Source organism: Rhinolophus ferrumequinum, chromosome 16 (assembly GCF_004115265.2).
Source record: "Rhinolophus ferrumequinum isolate MPI-CBG mRhiFer1 chromosome 16, mRhiFer1_v1.p, whole genome shotgun sequence".
Classification (NCBI taxonomy): domain Eukaryota; kingdom Metazoa; phylum Chordata; class Mammalia; order Chiroptera; family Rhinolophidae; genus Rhinolophus; species Rhinolophus ferrumequinum.
In genome coordinates this window covers 49789996-49812989 of record NC_046299.1, presented here as the reverse complement: position 1 = coordinate 49812989, position 22994 = coordinate 49789996, and the positions used below count along the sequence as shown (strand labels likewise).

The following is a 22994-nucleotide window of genomic DNA, read 5'->3' as shown; positions in this document are numbered from 1 at the left end:
GCTGGGCCTCTGGGTGGTGCTCTTGTTTAAAGTTGCCAGCTTTTCCCGTACTATGGACACCTGTATCAGAGGTTCGTGGGGCAGAGGTGGGGGTGGGCCGAGCGATGAGAACCCTGCCCCAACAGGACTAATCCCTCTTGGCCCTTGAGAGGGTATAGAATACCAACCAGACTGAAAACATGGCTGCCCCTAAGTGCCTGCAGGGGCCTGAAGGCAGCATGGCTTGCAGTTCCCCAGCTTCAGGGCCATGGGCATCCACGGCACCTCTCTGAGCCTCATTTCTTCATCTGTAAAATGGAGGTAGGAACCACTGTCCCTCTGTGGGGCATGTGTGAGAAGGCATAAGCTGGGGACCACGTGAGCCATGTGGTTTTCACTGTCCCCCCACCATGCTGCCCCGGCTGTCCTGAAAATCAGACACCGTAGAGAAGTCTAGCTCTCCAGGGCACGTGGGATGGGAGATATAGTATCCCATTTGGATACTATATAGCAATCCATTTGAGAATGTTTACCTGGCAATTTCTCCCAAACCCAAACTGTACTTTGTCCCTACTTCTCAGATAAGCAACTAAGCATTTCTCACTGGGATTACTGTAGCATCTCCCTGTAATCATTCCCAAACCCCCAGTTTCCTGACTCCATATCCACTCTAGCAGCCGGGTACCACCAGCCTTTGAGTCCCATGGCCCATGGCGTAACCCAGGCTGGGCAGAGTGTGTAGAAAAAGAAAACTGCCATCAGAGGCCCCAGGACCATGTTAGTAAGTGCATCGGTGTTGCTTCCTTGTTGCCATGGAGAACCAATAGGGACCTTAGAGACCGCCTGGCTTGGTGGAGACAGCATGGGTCCAGAGTCAGACTGCCCAGGTTCAAATCCCGGCTTTGTCCCTCATTAGGTGTGTGCCCTTGCAAAAGTTACAGTGCTTAACTTCCCTGAGCCTCAGCTTCCTAATTTATAAAATGGTGATAAAATGCTAATCTCACAGGTATGTAAGGGCTTAATGAGAAAATGTATGTATGTAGAGCTCTTAATTCACAGAGACATAATGAACATGGAAAGGTAGTATTAGGAAGGGACTGGCCACAGTGTTCCACCTGAAATTGGGGGTGGCCAAGCCCAGATCACTGCATCTCTCTGGGGACACCGTCCTGGGTGCTGTCCACATTCTTCCCTAATGTCAGCCTAAAGACCATTTAGAAGCTTGAATTGCACAGTGAACCTAGTCACAGAGGGACAGCGGTGGGGATATGACACATTTCTTTGCGATTACACGGCCCTCACATCCTTGCACGCTCTCAATCCCATGCCAGTAGGGAATCATTCCCAAGACTGCTTGCAATCCCAGTTCCAAGAACTGCTGGTCCTCTGGAAAGCTCAAGCCAGCTGGAGCAGAGGTCCCCACTTGATGCTGAGTGCAGGAACTGTGACCACCCCTCCACCTGCTGCCACCGCGGACACAAGCCCCTGCTGGAGGACACAGCTCTTAGACTCTTCATGAGACCCATTTCCAGCCAGGCCCTCCGCAGCCAGGTAGAAACACCCAACACCCCTCCCCCAGGTTAGCCAGCTGCCAAAATGGAGACTTCCCTGCTGTCCTTCTCAGGGGAGCAGAGGCCATGATGAAACTCAAGTCCCCGATGGCCAGCCCACAGAGCACAGTTGAACAAACTGCTTGGGCCACTTTCCCAAGCAGACCAGGCAGGGCTCCCTGAAACCACTCAGGACCCTCACCCCCCTGCAGCAAGACCAATTCCAACCCAGCTGAGGCCACCAGGCTTGGCACGTAGTGAGTCCTTAACTAATATACATGATTGGTGTCATTATTCATCAAACAACCACTGAGTACCCACTATGTGCCAATCACTGTGCTAGGTCCAGGACAATCCTTGAAACATCCTGGGGCCCCAGGCCACCCGGGCATCTGAAAACAAACACAACCTCAGGTGCAATGAAAATAAATAAGGCTTCAGAACCACCCTGATTTCTCTGTAAAATTGGAACCTTAAACATCTCCCACCCCATTTTACACATCCACACCCAGGCCTGGCATCTATCTCCTCAGCGTCCCCCTGCACGTTCTTCTGTGGAAGCACATCCGCTGGGGGAAGGGTCTGTGCTTCCTTCACAGGCCCTGTCACTGCCACCACCCAGCTGTCCAGCTCAGCACCAGCCTGCCAGCCTTTTCCACGCTGCTCACATACACGAGCACGCCAGGTCTGAGTTTATGAATCACTCCCTCCTCTCTCCCAACCTCGCCTCACCTCCGGAAGGGCTGCCCACACCCAGACACATCACCCAGACATCGAGTTTTCACACCAAACTCGCTCCTGATGTACCCAGAGAACCGACTGCAATGTCTGCTTTCCCCTCCCCACTTCTCGGCCTCCGGGTCCTGGCCACGACTTTCCAAAGGCAAGGCAGAGCCACCCCTCCCCGTCGCTCTTTGGGGGTCTTCATTGGGGACTGCAGGGGCAGCAGAGACCGTGGATTTATTTAAGGGAAGGAGGACACGCTTGATCTAAAGATCCAAGTCCCCGCGTTCCCGGAATTGCACATTTCGGTCTTCGGCTTGTGGCTGGTCCGTGTGGCGCGCCTGGTTCGTGTGGCGCGTGCTCAGAGCGTGTGCGTGCTGTTTGTGGCTTCAGTGATGATGAGCTGTGTGTACCTGGCAGTTGTGAATCTGGGTGCAGTGGGTCTGGAATGTGGGTGCCTACGTGGAATTTTCTCGGAGCCGGGAAACTCCTTTCCCCTCCCTGTTTCTTCCCCTCTTCCTCCAAAGTTTGGTGCGCGGGCCAGGGAAGGTAAGGGACGCACGGCTGGGCAGCCGGCCTCCTCCCGGCCCTGGAGGCGGTTCCGGGACGCCAGCGCCCAACTTACCCCAGCCTCCAAGCCTCCTCCGGCCGGGGAGGACCCGACTCTTCGCGGCTGGGGTCCGGCGCCGGCAGCATCCGCTCACAACTTTTCCCTCCTCTCGGTAGAACCGGCTCCCTCGCGGCCCCGGCTCTGCGCCCTCCCCCGGGGCGGCGGCGGGGAGAACGGGAGGGAGGCGCGGCCCGGCGGGGCCGGTTCTCACGCCGGGCGGGAAGCGGCGCCAGGCGGGCGCCGTCCTGTGCGGCGAGCGAGCAAGCGATCGGTGCTGCCTGGCGCCCTCCCCGCTCGGGCCCGAGCCGGCGAGCAGCTCGCGGCGGCGGTGGATTCCTGAACTGCGTCCAAGGCGCCCGGGGAGCCCTCCTTCTCCTCCTCTTCTTCCTCACCCCACCCAGCTCCCACCCCTGCGCGCCCGTAACTTGGGAACCGTTGGCGAACTTGGCGCAGCTCGGGCTCCGCGCGGGCCGGGCCTCCGGGTGGAAGTAGAGGAGGAGAGGGAGGAGCGGAGGGGGCTGGGTGAGGGGGCCCGCCCCCGGGGAGCCGTGCTCTCCGGGACCCTTCGTTGGGCCTTTGTTCCCGGCGCTGCACCTCTGCCCGCCTCTCCCCCGGGACTCGCTTGGAGCCGCTCGGACCCCCAACCCCTCCCAGAGAGTCTTGGGAGGAGCTCCTGGGCCTTGGGTGGGTAGGTGGGGAGATGCGGTGTGGAGATGGTCACGGCTTCACCCTGTCGGAGCAGCCCAGCCAGTTACCAGCCTCCCATCATGTTCCTCCGCAGAGAGACCCCTCTGGCTGTGAGGGTTCTCCGCCATCTCTGCCGTGGGGGGATCTTCGCCCCCACCCCCCCGGGGGGACCGGTGGTCCAAATGACGGTCCCTCGGGCTTCCAAAGACCACAACACTCCCTCTCTGGGCGGTCCCAAGTCACCCACCCGCCCTTCTGCGACTTCTGGTGCCGCCAGTCCAGGGCTTCCCGCATGCAAGCCCCTGGAAGTGAGAAGGAAGCAGGGTCCATGTGGACCCATGTGGAGCCACTTCACGTTATGGTCTGACCCTCTCGGGTAGCTGGTGCCTCCAGCCAGGGACTGCTGGATGAGTAGGGTCCCTGTCGCCCCCAGAGCGTGGGGCAGTGCCCTGCTGGACTCTGGGGTACGAAGCTTCATCAGGAACGCGGAAGGGCTCGGAATTGGAACGCAAAGCAAATCGAGCCTCCTTCTTACTTGCAGGAACCCTGCTGATGTGCACACTCCCAGACTTGGATTCCGACTTGGTAGGCTTTTCTCCTGAGCGCCCCAGCATTGAGCAGCATGAGCTAATAATTCAGGCCTCTCCATGACAGTGGTCCTGGCATTTAATGGGAATTGGGTTTAGACACAATAAGTCATTTCCTGTAAAGGAGAAATAGGAGAATCCAAAAAGGCAAAAAAAACCCCTCAGCATTTGCACTTGTTCACCCCTCTGTCATTCTCAACATTTGTTCCTGAGAAACCCAAAATAGAATTGAGCATGACCTGGGCCTTCCCAGGAGCTGGTCCTCACAGGAGGGGGAAGGCAGAGGTCCTGGTTCATTATGTGGGTCCAGACCAGCCCAAGTTTCCACCAGGCTGTGGGCTGGAGGGAGCCTGGGCCAAGTGCTCCAGACTGAGGGAGATCTTAATTTCTCTTTTAGCAGAAAAACCCAACTGGGTGCTTCAGTTCTATTAACAGTTCTGTGCCCTGCTGTAGGGGACCAGAGATTTGGTGAGAATTCAGGCCTCAGATCACCTCCTGGGTGAGCTCCCTGAGTACCTCTCTTCATATCTGCATCTCCTGGCTGGTCCCACCGTCCCATCCACAGGGCGCTGGCCTCTGCCCTGGATCAGCCTTGCGTGCTCTTCAACAGGTTTTCAGAGCCTGTATCTTCACACATGGGTTTCTCTAGACTCCATCACCTCTTCTGAGAAGGGAAGGTCTCCAGGTCAGCCTCACAAATCTGTCATTTAACTGCACCTGCTGGCCTTGTAAGGGAGGCCTGTGGGACATGGGGAGTCTTGGATTTTTTTGCCAGAACTTGGTGATGCACTTCAGAGAGATACAAAGGCCGAAACCTAGAACTGTGTCACCACCAGATTATGGAGAATGGGATTCTGTGTTATTTAGGTAGGGGCGGGGCGGGGGAGCACAGTTGGTCACTGGAAAATGCCTGTGTTCACCCAACACTTGTTGAGGACATATTGGCTACTGGGGCCCACAGAGGTAAACACGACTGAGTCCCACCTTCTGTCTAGAGAAGACAGACCTGTGTCTAAATAAATACTAGTGATACAATGGTCTATGTGAGGTGAGGCCGGGGTGGCGTGGGTGTCTCCAGAACAAGACCACAGGCTTGTACAACAACTCCAGGGGACACGGGGCACACGGAATGTGATGTGACTGTTGGCCCTTGGAATTGTGCAATGCTGCAGGTTTATTCCTGGAGCTGAAGACCCCAGGCCTGGGTTTAAGCGATGAGCTCAGTTCGGCAAGTAGAAGATAGAGGTCAGACAGGGTTTTCTAGGTGAAGGGACAAGCAATTGAGAGAAAAGGGTACGAAAGGGTATTCATTCCCCGAGCTTCAGGCTGGCATGACAGCCAATACTTGGACCTTCAGTGAGGGTCTCTTGGGTGCAAATGAGAGTTATAGGATAAATGTCTGATACACGACATTGGGAATTTTCATCCTAAGATAGTGTCTAGGCTCAACTTCTTTCTACCATTGCTCTGACAAGAGAACTGGTCTCAGTCAATTTTTGTTCTGTTTTTTTTTGTTGTTGTTGTTGTTGCTTGGGTTTTTTGTTTGTTTGTTTGTTTGTTTTTTACCCTGTTTGGAAAATTGAAAGAACTTTCCAGGCCAGAGGCAAAAGTGTAGAATGGTTAAAAATGTGGGCGCCTGAGTACCATTTTAACCACGCAATTCAAGTGAAGGTCACTAAGAAGAGGACACACCTACACTGTGTGCCTTCTGATGTGATACGCTGAGAAGGACACGATGCTGAGTAGGAGGTATTCCTGCCCCCAAGTGCATCATCTGAATCTAGTCACGAGGAAACATCACACAAACCCAACCCGAGGACATTTACAAAAGAACTGGCCTAGAATATTTAAGATGTAATGACATGAAAGACAAAAAAAACCCGGCCATTGCAGATTAGAAGAGAATAAAGAGACATGATCTCTGTGGTAAACAGACTCTAAGATGGTCCCCAATGACACACACACACACACACACACACACACGTCCACACCCTTGTATAATCCCTTCCCCTGGAGTGTTTCTGGACCTGGTGACCTGCTCTTAATGAATAGAATAAACAAAAGTGATGGGATGTCACTTCTGAGATGATAAAAGACTCACTTCTGCTTTGCTAGCATTCTCTCCCTGGCTCTTCTCAATTCTCTTGGTCTGATGAAGCAAGTTGCCAAATTATGAGCTGCCCTGTGGGAAGGCCCAGGTTTCAAGGTACTGAGGGAGGGAGACCTCTGGTCAACATCCAGCAAGGAACTGAGGCCCTTAGGCCCACAGTCTGCAACCACCTGAATCCTGCCAATAATCACTGAGTGAGCCTGGACCCAGATTACGCCCTAGTTGAACCTTGAGATCACTATTGCCCTGGCCAACATCTCGACTGCAGCTTTGGGGGACCCTGAGTCAAAGGGCCCAGCTAAGCCACATCCAGATTCCTGACTCATGAGAACTGTGAGATGATGAAAGTTATTGTTTCAAGCCACTAAGTTTTGGGGTGACTTGTTATGCAGCTACGTATAACTAATACAACCTCTAAATGCAATATGTAATCCTAAACTGGATCTTGGAATTACAAAAAAAAAAAAAAAATTACTATGAAAGACACTATTTAGATTATTGACAAAATATAAATAGAGACGGAATGAATACTGATACTGTATCAATGTTAAATTTCCTGAATTGAATAACTGTACTGTTTTGTAAGACGATGTGGTTCATTAGAGATACACATTGAAATATTTAGGGTCGTGGTTTCTGCCACTTCCTCTCAAATGGTTCAGAAATAATATAAAATTATTGTATATAACATATATATATATAATAGAGTTTCAAGTACCAATTTATCTGTTGTATCACAAACCACCTCGAAACTTTATGACTTGAGACAACAAAATTGTGTTACTTCTCACAATTTTGTGGATTGACTGGATGCATCCGGAAGGCTCCTCTGTTCCATATGGCATCAGCGGGGGCCACTGTGCTGTGTTCAGCTGGCAAGTGGGCTGGGCTGGAAAGTCTAAGAAGACTTACTCCCATGTGTGGCACCTTTGTGCTTTTCGGCGTGGCGCTCTCTCCCCATGTGGCTAAGCTAGCTTGGGCTTCCTCCCAGCATGGTAGCTTCAGAGTAGACAGACTTCTTACGTCGCGGCTGGCTTCCCAGAGAGGAAGTGGAAGCTCCTGTCCTCTTAAGGCACCCTCACTGCACGCTGGGCCAGGATTGCTGAGCCATTCTTGGGGTCTGGGGCAAATCCTCTTCGCTGGGCCAGGCAGAGCTAACGGGCAGTGACTTGGGGAAGGATCCCGGAGCAAAGGAGGAGGGCAAGGGGAACACTACAAGGAGGTTCCCTCAGCTGGAGTTAAAGGGTCCAGAGGCTCAAGAGTCTGGAGTAAGCTCTTCGCCCTCCCCCACTAGCCCATCCCATCTCCGCTTTCTCTGTGCCTGAGCTTTACCCACCTTATTGCATTTAATCCTCAGAGCAACACTGCAAAGAAACCATTTTTATCCCCTTTGAAACAAGGAGGTAGCAGAGGTCTCAGGAGGTGTGGTGACTTGAGCAGACTCATACTGTAAAGGTATTAAATCAAAAAAATTATTTGCTTCTTTAGTCAACAAACCTTTTTTGGCCCGGGACTGTGCTGGGCTTGGAAACACTAGGATGGATGATGTCGTAGTCAGCTATTGCTACAATAATGCTACAACAATACCTATTTATTTTCCTCATTCCCAGGTCAGTGGGTCAGCAGGGATTCTGTTTCAGGCCACAGGTTGGCCGGGCTTATGTCCAGCCTTTGGGGCGGGTTCTTGTCTACTCTTCACGTCCCTACATTCTACTTGGACCATTGGCACCTTGGACCCAAGACACCTTGTTTTTAAGGTAGATCACAGGCATACAAGAGACAAGCCAAACCACCCCAGCACATTTAAAGCCTCTGTTAACATCACTGGTCAAAGCAAATCCCATGTCCAAACCTAAAGTCTGAGAAGCCTATCCTACCCACCGTGAAGCCACCACGATAGCGTAGGTAGTGGATACTATGACACGGGCAATGAAGAATCGAGAGCAGGGATCCAGTCTGCCGCGAGTGACGAGGCACAGGCCTTGCCCTTAGGGAGCTCACAGTCTAGAGGGGAAGACCCGTAAAGACACGATCACAGCGCAGTGGGGTACGTGCAATCAGGCGGCGTAGGTGGGAGATACTGGAGTGTGTGCAGGCACGCTATGGGAGCATGGAGGTGGCTCCCTGCAGCCACCTAGACTTTCTAGAGAAGGAGATGGCCGAAGTAAATGCTGAAGGATAAAACAAATAAGCGCTCTTGGTTGAAATAGAGAGCAGTGGATCGGGAAGCACGGAAGGGCAGTATAGGCAGTCATGGAACTGTGTGAACACAGGTGAGGAGACCAGAAATAGGGTGGTGCGTTCAGGGACACCAAGCAGCCGTCTGCTCTCCCCAGAGGGTACTGGTGACAGCTGCAGTGGCAGGAGTTGCTGAGAGGGAGATGTAAGCGGGAGCCCAGTCACGGAGGGCCTTTGTCACATGCTGGACATCTTCCCCTCACCTCCAGACCACTCCCCACCTTTGTCCACACTACTCACAGTCCTGGGTGACGGGCCTGTATGGTCTGCAGCCAAAGACTCTCTTCTTCAGGGAAGATGGCAGAATGTAGTTTTGGCCTCTCCGCAAATTCACCCTGTGATAGACTGAACGGTGTCCTTCCAAAATTCGTATGTGAAAGCCAGAACCCCCAAAGTGACTGGACTTGGGACAGGGCCTTAAAGGGTGTAATTTAGGTTAAATGAGGTCATAAGGGCGGGGCCCTCGTCCAACAAGACTGTGTCTTTAGAAGAAGAGGAAGAGGCAGCAGAGCTCTCTCCCTCTCTCTGTGTGTGCTCACAGAGGAAAGGCCACGTGAAGACGCAGTGGGAAGGTGGCTGCCAACGAGCCAGAAAGGAACGTCTCACCAGAAACCAATCCCGCCAGCACCTTGACCTTGGACTTCCGGCCTCCAGATCTGCGAGAAAATACATTTCTGTTGGGTAAGCCACCCAGTGGGTGGTGTTTTTTTATGGCAGCACTAATAGATTAATACCCCCCACGCCCCAACACATAAAAACAAAAACCCAAACAACCAAGATAAGAAAAAAAAATCAGAAGATCTACAGCAAAACTGGGTAAGAAGTTCAACCCACAAGCCCGTAATGCAGCTGGGTTGGGGACAACCTCAGACAGTTACTAGACTCACGTGGTAGCAGTGTCTGTGTGGGAGGAAGCAGAAGGAAGACTTCTGGGCTTCTGATGGTCCTGAGAACAGGTAACCCCCCGAATCACTAACTAGTACTCCAAATATGGCAGGCCAATGCGACAGCAGCTGAAACTGGAAAATAGTTCTGCAGAATCGAGTTTGCATGTGAGTGCCAAGGGACTGTGGTGCAATGAGGTCTGATGGTGCTAGAGCCACCTGGACCCCATAAACTCACTTTTGCTTCCCCTATAAACTCTTGAAACTAATAGACTGACGCTCCGTTTCATGACAAAGTCCCATTTTGGGAGTAGAATCCAAACTGATCAGGACAGGCTCACTGGGCACAAAGAAAGAGAAGCTCCAGGTAAAGGTGGGGGTGGAGGATGGAAAATCAAGGAATCTCAGAAAGTACAAAGCCGTGTGTGTGTGTACATATAATTATAATACACACTCATATCTATGTATATATATACATATATATATAATCAGTGAGGCAGATTTTATTTTGAAAATATGGCTGCAAATATTACCACCGCATCCCATACGCTCTTCTTACAATGTGACCTTGACATTTGTCCCTTTAAATGTTGGGACCTATGTACCTGGCTGGAACTTTGTGACTGACTTGACCAACAGAGTACAGTAGAAGTAAAGGCCACGTGACTTCCAAGACAGTTCCAATGCGATGCGTGTCCACCTTTTATCTTAAGATGCTCACTCTTGAAAATCAGCCACCATATTGGGAGGAAGCCCAACAAGCCACATGGAGAGACCACAGGTAGGAATTCTATCAGACGGCCACCCTCCTCCACCAGACATATGAGTGGATGAGCCTTCAGGTGACCCCACCCCCAGCTCTCAAGTCACCTGCGCTTCATCTTCCAGCTGAGGAACCAGGCATCATGATGCAGATGTGCCATCCTCACTGTGCTCTGTCTAGGTGTCCATCCTAGAGAATCTTTGGGCACAATAAAATGGCGGTTGTTTTACCTGCTAAATTTGGGGTGCTTTGCTACGTAGCAATAGAATTAGAACAATCACTTTGTAGACGGGACAAAATCAGGAGCCCAAAATCCACAAAGCTAGAAAACTATCCTCACTTACCCCATGTCTCCTAAAAGTACTGGAAATTCATTTTACTTTAAAAAAGAGCATCAGAAAAGCATCAAGTTTGAATCCTGTGTCAAGGAACAAGAAAAAAGAGAATAAGGAGCAAAATAATATTCCTACAAATAAAAACAGCCAGAAAGCACGTCCACAAGAGATGAAAACTGTAACTTGGTATTTTAAAACAAAATTAGAGAAATTTTAAAAACGATAGAGGTTATGAAACAAGATCAATCAAAATTAGATAAGCTTTAGCCCTTATACTAAGCTGCCTCCTGGGGGCAATGGCTTCTATCCTTAGTGGGCCTAGGGATCCCAAAGTCTCTCGGGGTGTGGGGGAAATAGAGCCACCGAGATAGGCTTAATTATGAGGGAGGAGTCAAGGTCAGGGGAAAAAAGGAGAGAGAAGAAATAATTAAATCATATACTGGAAAACAGCTTTGCAATTTACAATCATCCATTCATTCATTTATTCGACAAATATTTGCCAGACACCTGTTACTTGTTCATCCCTGTGCTCAGTGCTGGGGAGACAGAGGTACCACTGACACACCATCCCTGGGGAGCTTGTGGGTGGTGAGACAGACCTGCCGTGAGTATTCCAGAGCAAGACAACCAGAGCGAGGCAGGATAGCCCAGATGCCAGTTGTGCCATCTGCTGGATGTGTGACCTTTCTAAGCCTCAGTTTCTTCATCTGTAAGATGGGCCAATAGCAGACTGAGGCATAGGCACTTAGCATAGTGTGGTAGTGCTTATTGCTACTGTCATTTTGTGGGAGAGACAGAGGCGGGAACATCCCTTTATCCTCAGCGTTGTCACCAAAGACTTTGCCAGGGCAAGATGCTTAATACAGGTTTTGTGGTGATTCTGTTTGCCCATCCGTTCTCTGCCCTTCTCAGCCTGATCTGTGCCCCAAGGGGTAGACCTCTACTGACTGCAACACCTGGGGCCCTGCCTTCCAGCTTCCTGTTGGGTTCAGCCTATGGGAAGCCCTGGCAGGGGAGGGAAACCCTGGAGGAAAGAGGTCGGTGGGTACTTTTCTCCTACAGTGCCTCTGGTGGCCCCTCCCCACTGGTTCGAGCTCTCACTGGCTCCAGTATCACTGCCTCCTCTTCTTGCCCCGTAGGCCTTAAAGTTTCCTGCCTATGCCAGTCCCTGGGCATTGCCCCATGTTGACTCCCCTAACCCTGCTCAAAACTCTGTTTTCTTTCCTTCCACAAAAACCCCCTAAGATTGCCTGACTAAATAAGGCCTGAGTAGGCATCCTGGTGAAGAGGGGACGGGACCTTTGGAGTAGAGGAAATAGCATGTGCGAGGGTACTGAGGAACTCATTCATTCATTCATTCATTCATCCATCCATCCAGGACCAACTACATAATTTGTGGTGTTCAGTGAAAAATAAAAATGCAGCAGCACTTGTTCACAAATTATTAAACACTTCAAGAGAGCAGCAGCAGGACATTAAACCAATTGCAGGGTCCTTCGAAGCCCCAGGTCCTGTGACTGCACACCCACGAAGCTGGCCCTACATTCATTGAATATGTGACCAGTATCTCCTGTGTGCTAAGCACCAGACCATGCAGCGGGGAGAAACTGGGAACAAGACAGACAAGAGCAAGGGACCTTGGAGCTGACAGCCTCGTGGGTGTTAAATCAGTACTCACTGGGGGAACCATGGGAGGTCTGGGGTAAGTGAAATTGAAGTTTCAGTTCAGTGGGGCATGCCTGAGAGGCTGATGGCTGTGTGCCCCACAGAGAGGCATGCGTGCTAAAAGGAGCCTGTACAGAGTTCAACAGGAGGGTCCCAGCCGTTCTACAGGCACTGAGGGGGCTGGGCTTGAGGCAAGGAGACCCCCAGGCTCTGTGATGGTCCAGAAGAGAGGTGAAGAAAGCCTGAGCCTCGGCAGGGCCAGGTGGACAGGGAGAAGGGGAGAGGTGCAGGCAACGCTCCGTGATGTGTATTATCGATTTTGACAAATAACCAGCCAGTGCCCAGTGTTGGGGACCACAGGGAAGAAGGGCGGCCACCTCGGACTCTGCAGGCCAGGATCGGGCTCTCTCATGGTCTGTGTGGCCTCGTGTGGTCATTAACTCTCAAGGCCTCAGTTTCCCTTTCTGCAGATCAGGGCATAAGTGCCACGGCCCTGCTTTGGCAATCTGAAGCAGGAAATAAAGCTGACAGTTCAGGGGTTCACTCTCCTCGCTTCTGCCCCTCTGACTTCTCTGTATCACTGGTCTGCTGCTTTTAGATGAGCACCCCCCACACACACCACCACCCGCCAGAAATGCTCTCAGAAGAGCATTTCTAGACGGTCTCCTGTGTGCAAGGCCAGCCCACCAGTTGGAACCAGACATGCCAACGACTTGTGCAGGCATTGCCCACCTACTCTTGGCTTTCCGTCTCCCTCTTCTTCCACCTCTCTGACTTGGATACCTTTTCTCTAGCAGTTTGGGGTTGGAACATGGTGAGAAACATCTGGTAAAATGGAAAACTCACTGGACTGGGAGCCAGGGAGTTGGTCCCAGGGGAGAAGGATTCCTTTCCTTCCCCGCACACCCTCGTCCAGCGTGCTTCTCTTAGAGGGTGCCCTGGGCTCCTCTGCTCACACAGGAGCCCTGGAAGGGCCTGGTAAATCGTCTCCTCCTAAGGCAGCCCTTCAGCAATAGCTGGCGCTTGTGGACACACAGAATCTGATTCCTGAATGGGACAACCCTGAGGTGTAACCCACATCACAGATCCCTGTAGGACTGGGTCCCCACCCCCACCCTCGGTGCTTAGCTTGCCATCACCCCCTTGCTTGGTTTCCATCCCTTCCCACCCCACCCCCACCCTTGCTGGCTTTCCTGGGATAACAATCCCAAATAATTACAAGTTACATGAATCCTAGATTCAGGCCCACTTTAGGGAATCTGACCTAAGATCATCTCCAAGGCCCCTTCCCACCCTGACACATATGCTGTGTGACCTTGGGTAAGTTGCTTTCCTTTTCTGAACCTCGTTCTCCCCATCTGGACAATGAGGACATTGGACCAGCTGATCCTGGAGGTCCCTTGTGCTGTGGACCAGCAATTCTGCAGAACTCCGTTTCCCAGCCTTGAGCCAGGGGTCTGGCCACCCACACCTCCCTGCCAAATGAGCCAATGCCTGGCATGCTCTCCTTTCTTGGACTCTTGACCAAAAACTCAGTCAACAGGTCAGCCTTGAAGCCCTGGAGACCTCATCCCACTTGGAGTCTCTCCCCAGGGCCAGATTGGGCATCGGGGGCTTGTGGGCTAATGGCACACTATCCAAAGATGTCAGAAGGAAGCCAATCGGCCCAGTTTCCATGGTGACCAGAATGCCCGCCAGGGTCTGCTGAAGAGCACAAAGGCCCATCTGACTCTTATTATAGGCTTGGCAACAAGACACCTGCTGTGGATCCAAGTTGGCCAAGGGTCTGCCTCCTTGGCTGTGGAGGGGGTGTTACATAGCGGGGGTGGCGAGATGAGTAACCCCCACCCTGCTGGAGCACTTTGAATGGGCTCTGTGACCATGCTCAGAAATACCCCAGGTACCCGCCATCCCCGCAAATCCCTTTGCTTGACACTTTCCAGGCAGGAGGTAGGAGGAAGAAGCATGGGTGTTTGGTAAGAGGACTGCCTGGAACTGGAGGACCTACGTTCAAATCCTGAGCGCAGCCTCCAGCTGGCTCCATCCATCATGTAACCTCCCTGAGCCTTTGGCAGGACAGTGGGACAGAAAAAGCACCCACTTTGGAATCAGGGTCTGTCTCTAGGCTTTGCCTCTGAATTTATTCAACAAAACAAAAAACCCCAATGGGCCATCTCTGTTCTAGGTGCTGAGGCATAGCTGTGATGAAAGCCCCTGTTGTCAAGGGGCTTGTCTAGTGAGAGAGACAGGCCACGAACAATCAAATAACAGAATGGAATGCAATGGAGTGTGGTGCAGACGCCAGGTAGAGCTTGGTGCTATGAAGAAATATAATCCAGGGCAAGCGTCAGGGAAGAATTACTTTAGATAATGGACTCGAAGGAACGCTGGCCTGGGCGGAGCTCCTGGCCCAAATCTGAGCCGCAGCTTCCTCACCTGTGACCTGGAGGGAAGCGTGCCCACCTCCCAACTGTGTTGGGAGGATTAAATGACACCACAAAAGCCTTAACCATCCAGAGTAAATGACGCTGGGAAAAATGACCTATTTCTTAGCCGAAGACTCACTGCCAGTGTGACCTGTGTTGGGGAAGGACAACGCAGCAAGTGAGTTCATCCCGTTTCTGATTTTGTTTCATTATGGAGCCTTCTCTTTTTGTTCCTTTTGTTAAGGTCTCTGTGCGTATTGATGCATGAATGCTCATTAAATAAATGAAAACCAGCCCCAAACAAAACAAAACAAAACAACCTTAACTGTGTCGGGTACCCTGTGGGCCCTCAGTAACATACCAGGTTCCCTCTTCCTGAGGAGTTAGGTTTCTTGTGTGGACCCTGCAGGAGCGGCGTGATGGAAGTCGAGTTTTAGTGAAGTAACATAAGAGGCACACAGAGGGCCCCCGGAGTCTTCCTTGGGGCAGGAGAACCACATCATCAATGGCAGGGAAAGTCTGCACATCTGCAGGTGAAAGTGCACCCGGCCGGAAGAAATGGGGACGCGCTTTACCAATGGCCACCCCGTGCCTAAGTGACCTTGCCCTGCGGCTTCTCCGGCCTCACCTGTGAAGCCAGCCCCACACTCAGCACCAACCCAACTTTGAGAAGAGACAGATTGCACACATGTATTTCCAAGATGGCCAAGCCCAACTTGATGGTGGAAATGAGACAGGTGGGAAATGAGACAGGTGGGAGGCCCCAGCTTCCTCCTCCGCCCCAAGTTTGACACCACTACACCGAGTCCTGACCATAGTTTGCAGAGGAGACTTCCGCCCACAGGGCATCACCAAAGTGCAAGTCGAAGGGGCCATCCCGAGGTCTGACTGTCTGCTGGGAATTACAGTCCAGGGGTGGCCAGGCTTCCAAATTACAGGGCTGCCAGGCTAACTGGTGATTGGGATGTATAAAAATAATCTATGGCCAAGGTTGAGAGGCGAGGGGCGGCATCTTCGTCCACTTAGAGAACTGGGGCAGCTCCAGACGTGGTCTTGTCATGGCCAGGAAGCCACCCCCTCTGCCTGAGTCAGCCAGAGCGCCCTCCCTGCCCAGGGTGGCCCCTGCACCCCAGCCCGGTAGCAGCTCCTGGTCTCTACCTACAGTCCAGCTGATAGCTTGGGCGAGAAAGAGGATTTAAAATTCTAATGCTGGTTGTTTCACTTTTGTCCCATTATTAGGGCCTGATTAAAAAAAAACACAAAGTCTTGGGACAATATTTCAAGGTCTGTTTATAATAAGAGCTTATAGTATATTGCTTTGTTCTATTTTTCTTAAGGATCCTGCCTTTCAAAATGCACTAGAAGAGCAGAACAATGTGCAGAGCAGGCTACCATTTGTGTGAGACATTGGCTGGGAAGGAATACCTGTCTCTTTATGTAGAAGCATGATTGCCCCCAGAAGAGTTCCCTAGGAACTGGTAACCTTAGTTGCTTCCAGGAAGGGGCGCTGCGTGGCTGGGACCACAGATGATGGAAAACTTTTCTTTTTGGTTTTGCTTACCGTCGAGAAGCTTGCAAGATGCAAAAAAATAAAAACAGGGGCAGGGCATGGAAGCATGCCTTGGACCCAACAATTGCACTGGTAGGAATTTGTTCCAAGAGAGAACTGGTGACGTGCCCACGATGTCTGCAGAAGGATTTTACACAGTACCGTTTGTGTACTGAACTGGGATGAGGGAAATAAATTACACCTATCCATGGAAAACTATGTAGCTTTTCAAAAGAGCAATGTGGACCAATAAATATTGACACGGAAAGACAGACAGTCACGTCATTTCTGAGGGGAAAAGGCACAATGTAAAACGATGTGGCCCCTGCAGGAGGCCCCTGCATCCTAAGCCCTGCTGTGTTTGGGGGTGGGGGAGCAGCGGACAAACTCAATCAGAGGCCACAGGGCACTGGCTTGAGGGGTCAGAGGTTGGAGTTCAGGGCTGTTTGAGCAGCCAGTGATTGAGGGAAGACATCTCAGCAGGGTGGGAACCACAGAAGGGAAGGCCCCAAATCTGCCCGAAAACCCCCCTCAGATTCTCAGCTGGCCCCTGAACTGCACATGTGTGGGCCACGTTCTGAGCAGGCCAGGGGAACTAAGAAGCAAATGGAAATCTTAGAACCTGAAAAGATCACAGCTGACAAAAATTTTTCCTGGAGGAGATTAACAGCAGGTTCTCACCTATTTCCGCATCCATCTTAGTAAGTTATACTTTCATTGTCATTCGCCTAGAAATATTTTCTAACTTCCCTTGTGATTTCTTCCTTGACCCCTAGAATATTTAGAAGCGCTGCTTAATTTTTAAAATTTGGGGGATTTTCTGGGTGTCCTGTTATTATTGATTTCTAATAGCATCGATGTAATGCCACTGCATTATGTTGGGGTTTCGGTCCTTTTCAATTATTTGAGACTTGTTTTGTGGCTCAACTGATGGTTTATCTGGACCAGCATTCCTGGGAGATTTGCAAAGAACTTGTACTCCGCACTTGGTGAGTATAGTGTCCTCCTAATTGCAATTAAGTGCAAGTTCTAGGAGGAGGCAGGTGGGAGATGAGCTTGTAACCACACGTGGAGCAGACTTGGCCAGGACTTCGCACATCTGTACTCCCCAGCTGGATCCCGGCCTCATGAGGGCAGAGCTTGTCTCACGCGCATCTCTTCTCTTTCGTTTATCCTTCTAACAAAAGAGGAGATCCAGGTGAGCCGAAATGAACTGTGAAAAGGACGAAGAGCTTGCTGCTGTCTGACGGGGCTCCAGAAGGCTTGGAGGGTGGGGAGGGAGGCGAAGGTCGCAATTCAGGGACAGAGCAGGGCCTTCTTGGTGGGCAAATCAGCACAGACGCGGGAAGGAGCCCTGGGTGAACATTCTGGGTGTGGTGAGAAGACCAGAATGTCGAAAGGGTTCTTCCCGGAAGGGCCTCAGCGCTCCCGAGAGGGCTGGCCAGTGACACCACGCAGCTCTGTGAATGCCCACTGTGTTCATTTCTAACGCTGCCATGACAAATTATCACCAACTTAGCGGCTTCCAAGGACAGAGATTTATTATCTTATAGTTCTACAGGCCAGAGGTCTGACATGGGTCTTCCTGGGCTAAAATCAAAGAGGCGACAGGGCCGCATCCTCTTCTGGAGACCCCAGGGGAGAAGCCACTTCCAGCTTCCAGGGGCTACCCAGGTCTCTTGGCTCAGGGACTCTTCCTCCTCCTCCACCTTGAAAGCCAGCAACTTGACAGGTCTCTAACCCTTCTTCCATAGTCAGGTCTTCCTCTGATGACAGCCTGGAAAGGTCCTCTGCTTTTAGGGACTCACATGATGAGATGGGGTCCACCCAGACAATCCGGGTGGACAATCCCTTTCATCTCAATGTCCATAATCTTAACCACCTCCGCCAAGCCCTTCTGCCTGTCAGGTACCTTCCACAGGGCCTGGGGACCAGGACGTGAACGTCCTGGAGGGAGCGTTATTCAGCTGTTGCCACCAGGGCGGCCTCAGGTTTTGTGAAGGAGAAAGGGGAGCAGACATTTTAAAGCCTGATCACCCCCGTTGTTCGGGAGCTCGTGGGGAGCAGGCTCCTCATCCGTTGTGTGTGGACCTGGAACTGGGTACCGCCTCTTAGGAGAATAATTTGCTGGCAATAGTAAAATTTTATATCCAAGTACCTGTTCCACTGAATAAGCCGTGCACTTTTAGGAATGAATCATGTACAAATATAGCACGCCTGGAAACATTAGTTAGAGGCTGATACAAATACATAGTTATAGACGTAGATACAAATGTTTGTTGCAACGTTGTAATACAGTAAACCAGAAAACAACACATGTATAATGGAATTCTATGCAGTGATTTAAAAGGATAAAGTAGATCTATAAATACTGACCTGAAAAAAATGTGCCAGACTTTATACCCAGTATTCCATTCTGTCCTGACACTCGTGGGTGAGCACTGTTATAATCTGTTTTACAGATAGAGTAACCGAGGCTCTTTTCCCACCCCCTCTGGTTTTCAGTATTAAGGAAAGAATTCAGGACACTTTGCTGAGGCCCCGTGAGCTGCTCTGAGACAGCATGTGTCCAGGAAGGGGTGAGTATGGGCCCAGAAATTGCTCCCATGGGGGCCTGGATCTCGGTTACTCTGGAAGGCTGACAAAGGACTCTGGGTCCTGCAACACTCTGGAGAGTGGGCCGTGGGGGTCTGTCCAAGGGGCAGTCAGGCCTCTGCCCTCCCGGCTCCAGGTGGGTCACGGGACTGCTCCAAGGCCCCCATGGAGAGTAGCCCAGGTGGTCTTCAGAGTCAAGAGACCTGGACAGGTCAGGGGATCTGTGCCCCACTCTGCCCCCTGACAATCACTGGATGCTCTCTGCCTCAGTTTCCCTATCTTTACATGTGAAGCACATGGGTTGCAAAGGGAATATTACAGAGCAATATATACTATATGATTGACCCCCTTGCATAAAAATATATATCAATTTAAACAATGAGATACACACAAAGAAAAAATATTAGAAGGATTTTTCTTCTTCTTCTTCTTTATGTCAGATGGGTAATGTGCCCATGTCACAACAAGGTTTGAGGGAGGCATATCTCACACAGGAGCGTGAATACTCAATCATCACACTTATGAACTACAAAAGGATCTAGAAAGATATTTTCAAAAATATTCTCAGTGATTCTCTCTGAGAAGTAGGACCAGGGTGGCATTTCTTTCCTTCTTTTCTTGTTTCCAACAAGGAAGATTGAATCAATACTATGGTTTTTCACCTACCTGACCCAAAACAATTCACAGGGTTGCTGCTTTGGAAAAAATGTGTAAGGAGCTCTGCAAATGGGAGGGAGGAAGGAAAAGTCAGAAAGGGAGGTAGAGAGAGAGGGAGGGGGTGGAGCAGGCCAAATTGCAACAGCCACATAGTTCCCCACTGTGTCATATTCAAGAAAAAGGAGTACATGAGAAAATAACCTCTAAGGTATTAGGGGAATTTGTTTCCAGAGCCACCTCCAGGGATGGCCAAGGATGAAGCATGTCTGTGCAGCCTCCTCAGGCTGGCCAGCCACTCCCGTCCACCTGCTCCAGACTCAGCAGCTCTAGCAGATCATGGCTTTGAGAGAGGACAGGCAGCCAAGGGGGTGAGAGCTGGGTTCTCAAGATTTCCTTTTTGAGCCTTCCTAGGTCCCTCAGGTGGTGGTGGTGTGACCACCTCTCCATGTGTGTGTCCAGATTCACCGTCAGACTGGAGACCTGAAGACAGGGCCCAAGTCTGCTTTTGGCACACCTGCCTAGGCCTGGGCAACAGTGGGCTCCCAAGCGGTGTTTGTTGAATCAATGCATGATTCTTATTCATCATCTCTCTTGGAGGCATGACTCAACTTACCTAAGGTCATTCAAAATCACTCAGCCAGGGATGGAACTGGAACCCGTTTCCCTGTAGGCACGTGGGCTGACTTTACACCCAGTATTTCATTCAGTCCTAACACCAGTGGGGTGAGCATTATTGTACTTTATTTAAAGAGGGAGAAACGGAGGCTCAGGAAGATGAAGTCATTGGCCCAAAGTCACAAAGCAAGCGAGGGGCTGAGCCCGGCTCTAACCGAGGTCCCCTGGCTTGGTGGTTATTTGGCTGCCCCAGAAGGGTCAGTGATTTGCCAAAGATCACACAACTGTGCGTCAGACCCAGTCTAGAACCAGGCCATCTGCTCTTTACTCACGCTGGCCCAGGCCCAGCGAGGTGAACATAGTAGGTCCAAAATCGCCACAACATCAACTCAGAACTACAGGACAGGGGTGAAGGGGTTTGGCTGAGACTACACGAAGAAAAGGTTTAAGGGCTTGAACTGGTGTCAACTGTGAGCAGTCAGCAGTGTGATGTGGCTTCCAGATGTGAGCTCTGACTGCTTTCATAGGAGCACGGCATGCAGAGCAAAGGAAGTGAGAGAGCATGTGCCACCTCCTCTCTGGCCACACCGGGAGGATTGTGTTCAGTTAGTTCTGTACACCAGCTCTTAGGAGAGGCATTAGCAGCAGCGTGTCCGGAGGACGGAGTACAGGATAGGCCGGCTAAGAAGCCATAAGCAGGTCTAGGAGATATTCGAGGGTGTGGGGACCCACAGGGGACTCCATCTCTGACTTATATCAGGTCTCCCTCCCCCAGCCCCTGACAACTACTAATCTGCTTTCTGTCTTTATGGATTTTCCTATCCTGGATATGTCATAGAAATGGAGTCGTACAGTATGTCATATTTTCCCAGAGCCCAGTACAGTAGTGGCCAGAATTGGCATCCGATAACTTTCTGGGCTGCTGATGTCCAATTCTGCATCCTCCTCAACTCCTCTGGGTTTAGGGATCTGGGGTACCCCTCCCCAGGGCTGCTGTGGGCTTATGTCGAAGCCAGAGAAGACAGCTTAGGCTGCGGCTAATAAGGGTACGTTGGGCATCATTACTGTGGGAAACTCTATAAGGTTACTCCTGCCCCAGCCTGGCTCGTCTGTGCCCCTGCCCCATCTGGCCGGGCACCTGGCTGGGCGTGAGGCTTCTAAAGATTAGGAGCAGGGGACAGGGTACCAACACCCCCAAGGATTACCGCAGCAAATTTTGTGTGCTTCTGCCCTCTTGTGGTCAGTCTTAGGATAGCAAGTACCAGTTTCCTTGCCTCCCTGATGCTATCCTGGAACTGGCCTCCAGAGGGCAGGGTTCTCAACATTATCCCACCAGTGCTTCCCCATCCAACCCCGGCTTTTTAAGAAAGTACTGTAGATCATTTGTAAAACAGCTCGTTGGGCTATAATCATAAATTGTACACTTCACCTATTTAAAGCATATCACTTAATATATTTTTAGTATATTTATAGTTGTGCAACCATCGTCACAATCTAATTTTAGAACATTTTTATCACTCCAAAAAGGAACCCCCATTCCTTAACTGTTGCCCCCTCCATTGTTCACCATCCCCCCAGCGCTAGGTAACCAGTAATCTGATTGCAGTCTCTAAGATGTGTTTGGGTATTTCTCATAAATGGCATCATACAGTAGATGGTGTTTTACGACTGGCTTCAGTCAGTGCAACATTTCCGGTTTATCCATGATGTAGCACGCATCAGTATTTCATTGCTTTTTATTGCAAAGTCATATTCCATTGTATGGATATACCACATTTTATTTATACAGTCATGAGTTGAAGGATATTTGGGCTGTTTCTACTTTTGGCTATTATGAATAATGCTGACATGAACATTTGTGTACAGATTTTTATGTTGGAGGTATGCCTTTGTTTCTCTTGGGTATATTAGGGGGTGCCAAAAAATGTATACAAGTGGACACTTTGGTCAACGTTGCTTAAGCAGTAGTTCACCATAATCAGAAGTGTCTGGACGCTGATGGTAACCACTTTGAGCACCTCTTGTAATTGCCGAAGTCAGACGTGACGTGTATTCATCTTTTGTTATCGGTATATATTGAGTATTACAATTTTAATAGTTTTTTCCTTTCTTAAAATGTGTATACTTTTTTTGGCACCCTCTCTATATACTTAGGAGTGAAATTCTTAACTCTATGTTTAACAATTAGGGAAACTGCCAGGCTTTTTTCCAGTGCTGCGGCACCATTTCACATTCCAATAGAGCTGTGAGCTCACAGAAGGCAGGGCGGCTCTCCTTTTCTCTTGAGTCTACACCAGCCTTAACACAGGGCCAGCAATTGTGGTTAATCATATTCAGGGACTGATGGATGAGGCCAGTGAGTGCAGTAGGCTGGAAGGTGTGGGTGATCCCAATGGATCTGGAAGGAAGTTTCTTGGGGATGGACGTGGGGAAGAAGAGCTATGGGAAATGGCAGGGGCAGGTCAGAGAACAAGGCCATACAAGTTTGGGGAGCTGTGGGAGGCTTGGATGGCAGGACACAGCCTCATGGCTCCCCCATCCTCCCCCAGACGTGGCTGACATTTCCATGTTTGGCATCTGGCCGGTGTGAAGAAAGAGGAGCTATGTGAAAAGCTTCCCCTGAAGGAAGGGGTGTCCCTGGGGGTGATGCAGGGGCAGGGGGTGTCAGGGTCAGAGGAGGGAAGAGGGCTGAAGAGAGGGAGGCAGGACTCAGGGCAGGGCAGAGCCTTGATGACTCTAGGACCACGGGCCTAGATCACCTGCCTGGGGAAGGCACCGTCCATGCGAGGGCCAAACAAGAAACCATCAGGCATGAAGTCCACAGGCCCTGAAATGTCTGAAGTGCTAGGTCCACAGGAATCTTCCCACTAGTCTGCACGACCGTTGTACTGATGGAGAAACCGAGACCAGAGTCCAGTGTGACCTTTTCTGGGCAAGGCCAGGCTTGATCTTTGTAAAATTTCTTGTCTGCAGGATCTCAGGGTTCCTGACTCCAAAATCCTTTGTCTACTGTGCTCACCC

General features: G+C 50.8%; 1 protein-coding gene and 1 non-coding gene across 3 annotated transcripts in view; both read right to left on the bottom strand.

Annotated features, from left to right (window-relative positions):
• Positions 1 to 3506, bottom strand: part of CHST3 (carbohydrate sulfotransferase 3) — a 33594-nt gene extending 30088 nt beyond the window's left edge. For both annotated transcript variants that reach the window (XM_033130766.1, XM_033130767.1), the window contains exon 1: positions 2878 to 3506. The gene's annotated coding sequence lies outside the window, so the exon portion shown is untranslated. The remainder of the gene's footprint in view (positions 1 to 2877) is intronic.
• Positions 3507 to 19135: 15629 nt separating this feature from the next.
• Positions 19136 to 19239, bottom strand: LOC117036477 (small nucleolar RNA U13). Its single transcript, XR_004425376.1, has one exon. It is a non-coding gene; the product is annotated as a small nucleolar RNA U13 (small nucleolar RNA).
• Between the last annotated feature and the right edge of the window lie 3755 nt (positions 19240 to 22994).